This window comes from Doryrhamphus excisus, chromosome 1 (genome assembly GCF_030265055.1).
Source record: "Doryrhamphus excisus isolate RoL2022-K1 chromosome 1, RoL_Dexc_1.0, whole genome shotgun sequence".
Classification (NCBI taxonomy): Eukaryota; Metazoa; Chordata; class Actinopteri; order Syngnathiformes; family Syngnathidae; genus Doryrhamphus; species Doryrhamphus excisus.
Genome location: NC_080466.1, coordinates 20,721,569 through 20,727,568, shown reverse-complemented (window position 1 = coordinate 20,727,568; position 6,000 = coordinate 20,721,569).

Genomic DNA, 6,000 nt, shown 5'->3' with positions numbered 1-6,000 from the left:
AAGGTGCAGGTAAAGTTTTAAAAGTGGCTGAGACACGATGACGTCACAGATTAACTCTGCATATAGTCTTAAATACACAGAGTGCTAGACTTATTGTAAACAATGTGGCGGTACGAGGAGAATATAGCAACAAGTCTACCCCATGTGAACATGGTGAGTCATCGGAATTAAGCTGTGTAAGATGTTGTAGGGTATGTAAATGAGTGTATGCAGGCACAGACAAGAGACAGAATGGAGAGAGAGAGAGAGAAAGTGGGACATACTCCCACCTATCCTCCTCCACGTTCTCCTCTCTCCTTTGAAATGCAGGGGAAGCGAAGGAGGTCACCGGCACCTACGAGCACTCAATCAACCTGCAGACGACCTTGCTCGTCCTGGATACAGTGACCGTTCCCCTCTGTTTGTGTGACTGCTACACAGCCATCTTTCTGCAGCCGGTGCCAGGTTACACCGCCATGAGCTCGGCATCCACTTTTCAATGAAAGCGAGCCAAAAATCCAACTCTGTTCTGTGTCAGTGTCCCATGTTTAGAAACAACTCCTGATAGGGTTTTCAACCAAAAATGTCTATTTTAATTAACACGCCTTCGTCCTCCCGTCAGTGGCCATTTTTGGCAAAGGAAAATTGCTGAATGAACATGGAGCGTCATTAATACATAAATTGTTTATTGCATTGGTTTTCATGGTGTTTGTTTGGCGTTTTAAGCAGTAAAAATGGCCACAAGCTGGTGTGTTTTCTGAGTGTTTTCTGAGTTCAACTGCAAAATAACCCGCCATGGGGCCAAAGAAAGTTGCCAGTGCTAGCAATTTGACAGTCACAGGATGTACGGGAAGTCCGCACCAACAATTAATTTTATCCATTCATATTTTCCAGTATAATTAGCTGACATTGTAGTAGTTTTCCACATGTAAAACTATAATTATTATCTGTAAAAAATTATTTTTTTTGGGTGTCTAGAACCGATTCATTAATTCTGATGGAAAAAAATGCCTCAGTTTTTATATATTTTGATTTTCATCTGACCTTTTGGAACAGACTAATCACAAACACCAAAAGTACCTCTGTATTTTGAAAAAGTTTAAGAAAAATTCAGCCTTTTCAAGCAAAAAAAAAAAATCATTGTGGTCTGTACAATCCTAGCAGTTCAACCTACATATAGCTACGGTAAATAAATGACATGGAGTCACAAAAAAAAAAACGAGCTCTCAAATAGTCATGATTCTGTGAAACAAAACAGGTGAAGTCATCCCTGCAGCAGCTACTGCTAAGGTGCAAATTAACACACAAGGGTGCAGATATCAGCTGTGACAGTCAGGTCAAATTCCTTTCTTATGTGCTTATGTGCCTGATGGGCCATTCCATCTGCAGCATTAGTTATGACCGTAGATGCAGCTGCAGCGACTGCTTGCCGGAGCACTGCTACAAAAGGTGTGGAAAGACAACCCATAGGCATGGAGGGAAATGGTAGTGATTAATTTTATTTTTATGCAGTAGCTCGGACTAGTTGTATATGCAGCCTATGGGAGGAGTGTGTATTTAACACAGTGAATGAAAAAGTGGGAGAATCACACGGAGACAAAAGTGAATGTAATTCATCTTAAACAGATTCCTGGGTGATATATGGTGCGCAGAGTGCACGTGGGTGTGTAAGTATGGTAGATATGGGCGTGGGAGTTGTAAGCTAACTAGCTAGGAATTCTTATCGCTCCACAGAGCAATGTGGAGAATGAGGATGCTGGGTTCTACCCTCCTGATCAAAGAATGGAATATGTCTCCAACAAAGTCCTTTACTTTCATTTAGATGTTCCAAAGCAAAAAGACGTGCGTGGACACACACACACACACACACACACACACACACACACACACAGGACCACAAGCTGGGCAAAGATTTTGTAGGTTAATGCAAGGAGTAACAGAATGAATGACTAAATATGTGGGTTTTGGCAAAGAACTGTACTTCTTTTCTTTTATGAGTTTTGTACTTAAATGCTGCCTTCCTGGGAAATCGGAAATGTCCAAACTCCCAAAGGTCGTAGAATTTGAGCATGGCATCCCACAACAGAAAGGTCAGATAAACTATTCATAGAGAAAAGTGTCTTATAGGGGATGTGAGCAGTGGACAGTCATGGCTCAACCATCACTTCCTCAGATTTTTTTTCCCATTTATGTATAAATAATCGCTGTTTTGTGGTTGACTACAGCGTATTATTAGTAAATCAAAATGTTTAAGAAAATGTTGCATATTCTTGGCCTAAATTAAGCATTTTGAAGCATAAAACTGTTCTAAATTATCTAAAATACAAATACAGTTCAAGGCAATACAAGACATTGATGAACTCTGGTCTACACTGGCCACATGATCACAGGTCTTATTTCGGTCTTAAATATCTTATTGTCTGGGATTATATCTACTATATAGAGTAATATAAGTGTAAAGATGACTATAGGGGTGTTATTTCATGTCTGGAGGGCTCTAATAATGGTAGTGGTTCTATATTATTTTCTGTCCTATATATATATATATATATATATATATATATATATAAAATATATAGTAAGTCACAAACAGGTTTTCCTTGCGCTCACTACTAAAATATTACATTGATACTTGATGGAAATGTACTTATTGTGGTCGGGTCTGTAACCAATTAACCACAATAAACAAAGGACTACTGTAGTTTGTTTATGTTTATGTGATATTCCCAAAATACCAGCAATTTCAAATGCATTACTATACATGACTGATCTCATTGCATCATACATAAGTGCAAGCATTCAGGCTTAAATATTTACTTGTACTCATGTAACAGGTGCCACTCAATATGGTTGCGCGGAAGAAAGTTGATGAACCTCACTCCTTAACACCTAAACAGTGGCGCTGGATGTTGAGTTGACAGGCCGGACTTTTAACTCGTTGATAAGCACTCTCGGCTGTCATTCAACCGACCTTGGTTTGAGCTCAGGGCAGAACCACGTGGGTTACACTCAGCCGTTATCCGAGGTTCAGGTTCATAATGATGCTGCAGTGCGTGTGTAAAGCAAAGCGAGTGTGACAGTCATGGTCTGTTTGTTTCTGTGCATGTTAAGCCCCAGTAGAGTTGCAGCTCAGGACGTCTGCATGTTAATTTAATAATGAAAAAAAAAAAAAAGAGCAGCAGCAAAGGGTAAGCTTCTTAATAAGCGGTATGCCTCATCTCTCTGCTTCACCGTCACTCATTTTGCTCGTTTCCCACATATCTCTGCTTTACCCACACTTCTTTGTTGCCATCTCCATTTGCTCCCTCCTTCCTTTTTGTATCAGTTTATGTATTCTTTCATGTGCCACAGCTTCCACTAAGGCTTCCCTCACCCTGTGTTGGCATATGCGAGTGGTCTGTGTGGAGCGCTTGTTATCCAGCACCTATCCTGACATCCCTTGGCAGGGGAGCCAGACAGCCCCAAACTGGCAACCAGGCAGACAAGACAAAAGACACCCATAGAGAATGAACAGCATGGCAGCAACACAACTGCAAACTAATGGGAAGGAAAAGCAAAAAAAAAATGAAAGTGGGTAAGGGGATGAGTGAGCAAGCTGTCTGTCAAAGACCAAACAGGGAGGGGTGGTGATAAAGGCCAGCTTGTAGGAGGCAGACAGGTGGGCAGAGCAGCCAGACACGCAGGTCGTTACAGGCCTGCTTGTAGCTGGAAGCAGAGCTACGAGCTCAGCATCTCAACAGACCAGCCTTAATGACTGCTTGGCTGATAAATACTGCCCCTATCTGGGCCTGGGGAGGAACTACAGCATTTGGCTTATGTTGATTAGTGTTTAGAGCAGAGTGTTCATCATCCAGTGCACCTGATCTCTAACAGTACACTAATGTATTGTGGCACAGTTTATGGGAATTACTCGGTCAGACTTTTGTGCAGAGACAATCTTGTTACATGCTCAAAATAAGCATGACAAGCATGCAAGGATCAAGGATTTAGGATCACTTTTGACCTACAATAAAGGGGTGGGTGGATCAACCCAAATATTGATAGCATGAATACCAAGGGTAGCATCAGTATCAGGTCAATATTAGCGTGATTATATTGATATTTTCAGTTCTCGTGTGTTTATCTTCACAAAATTGTGTTTTTTTTGTTTTGTTTGTATTATTACATAGCTCATATTGACTTTATTTTACTCAAACACAGTATTTCATAGTAGGGAATAATTGTATTTTGTTGACATTGTTGTACAATATTTATGTATATTAATAATAATAGATTTGATTTGTATAGCGCTTTTCAAAATACTCAAAGACACTTTACAGAAGAATGAAGTTGAATAAAGCAAGTAAACAGAATAGAAGACACACCAAAATACAACATTCATTGGTTAATACACAGTTAAAACATGAGTAAAAGCGGGGCGGGGCACAGCAGTCAGATATAAAAAGTTAGACATTAAAAACAGATTTAAAGAGGTGGGTATTAGTTATTCATTCATTCATTCATTCATTTTCTACTGCTTTTTCCTCACGACAAAAGTAAAAATACTTTTGTTGGCCTAAAATCTGTGTCCTGTGTTTTATACTGATAATAATCATAGTCAACAAATAAATCAAAAATCATTCATGCAAATGATCTTGGAAAAAAAATACACGAGCAATGCAGGCTCTGTATTTTCTTGGTATCGGATCAAAGTGAAATCTGAAGTATCGCCCACACCTACTAAAATATACAAAAATCCTAAGACAAAGAAAAGATGGTGTGTGATGATGTCATGTCTAAACGATGATAAGAGTGTACAAAGGTTACAGACTTGTCTAACTGAAGATGCAGATAGGTTAAACTATTTTTAAAAACATGATGCTTGCTGTGAAGCCTCACTGAACTGAAAGGAAAAACAGGAAGACATTGGATGTAAAATGTACAGCTCAATGTGCTATCGTGGCTGAAGTGGTGGCCTTGTGTGATTTTGTTGCTTTTCAGATCGTAGCTATACAAAAATCAATCAGTGCTCACTGTAAATTCTATGTATCTGAATACTGGGGCAAAAGTAGTTTATCATATTTACACATTGGTAGTAAAAATAATAACCAAATCAAAAGGTTTAACACTATTCCAGGCCTGTGGGTGGTAGATTGAATTAAAATGGACAGGCTACAGGGGTTAGAAAAATGGACGGATGGATGAACCTGGTCAGAAGTTGGTAAAAGCCTGGTCATATAAACCACCCCACTGCTCAGCTGAAAGTACCTTCCGAAAAGCCATCCAAGCAAACCACCATGAACCAGTAACAATGTTTACAGAGCCATGTGTTAACAATTCTAACAGCAATCACATTACTGTAAAAACGTCCTGGAAAAATACTGAGCAGACATACAACAGTAACGCCATACTCCACTTTCACAACAGGGTGAAGATTTCACCCCAGAAGAAAAACATACCAACCCCTGACTCACCGACTTGGCAAAATCTGTTACCCTTCTTCTGTTCCACCACATGTGGCAAGACTTTATATTTCAGAATAGTGAAATGCAAGCACCAACTAACCTAAAGGCGAGGTTTTTGGGGGGCCAAGAGGGATTGTCAGAGCATGCAGCTTGATTTATTAGAGTGAGGAAACATTGTGTATTGTCATGAGGGCTTGAACCATTTCTGGATCCAGACGGCAACACTTCAACAATCCATCACTCCGATCGTGACAACCTGGCTGCATTCAGTCTTGGTCAAGTCACAATGAAAGAATCTTTTACAAGACATATACACACACACCAGAGAGCTCAGTTTTAAAACCATCTATCAATTCGGATCAACCAATTCCACAAAGTCAAGGAACAGAAGGCAGAGAGGCATTAGTTTAACTGTCAAATATCTCCGAAACAAAAACTCAAACTGAATAAAGCTAGCATGCAGTTCTAGCCAAACCAACACTGAACAAGACTTTCCATCTTTTACCAATTTTTACATGATGACTGCAGATATCGGAATCTCCCCAAAACAACATTTACATCTGTTCTTCTACTGTTT